The sequence below is a fragment of the Triticum dicoccoides genome, chromosome 3B, assembly GCF_002162155.2.
Source record: "Triticum dicoccoides isolate Atlit2015 ecotype Zavitan chromosome 3B, WEW_v2.0, whole genome shotgun sequence".
NCBI lineage: Eukaryota > Viridiplantae > Streptophyta > Magnoliopsida > Poales > Poaceae > Triticum > Triticum dicoccoides.
Genome location: NC_041385.1, coordinates 795,878,510 through 795,878,848, shown reverse-complemented (window position 1 = coordinate 795,878,848; position 339 = coordinate 795,878,510).

The following is a 339-nucleotide window of genomic DNA, read 5'->3' as shown; positions in this document are numbered from 1 at the left end:
GGCACCCTGACACCCCGACCATCGACACCCCGACCATCGACACCCCGACCCTCGACCACCGACACCCTAACACCACACCCCAACACCCTGACACCACACCCCGATCCCAACCCCGACCCTGACGGGGTCATATATTTGGGAATTTGAGTTAGGTCGTATATTTTTCGATTTTGTTATGCAAAACATCATATATATATTTGTGTTCATCGGCTGGATTTAAATGTGCAGTTGTTTCATCACTGCGAGGGTGTGGTGTTTGACGACCTCCCCGTGCGTTCAACGAGCTCCGCCCCTGCGTTAGTTGGTGAGCACAAATGACATCTCCTCCTCCCCCCTTCA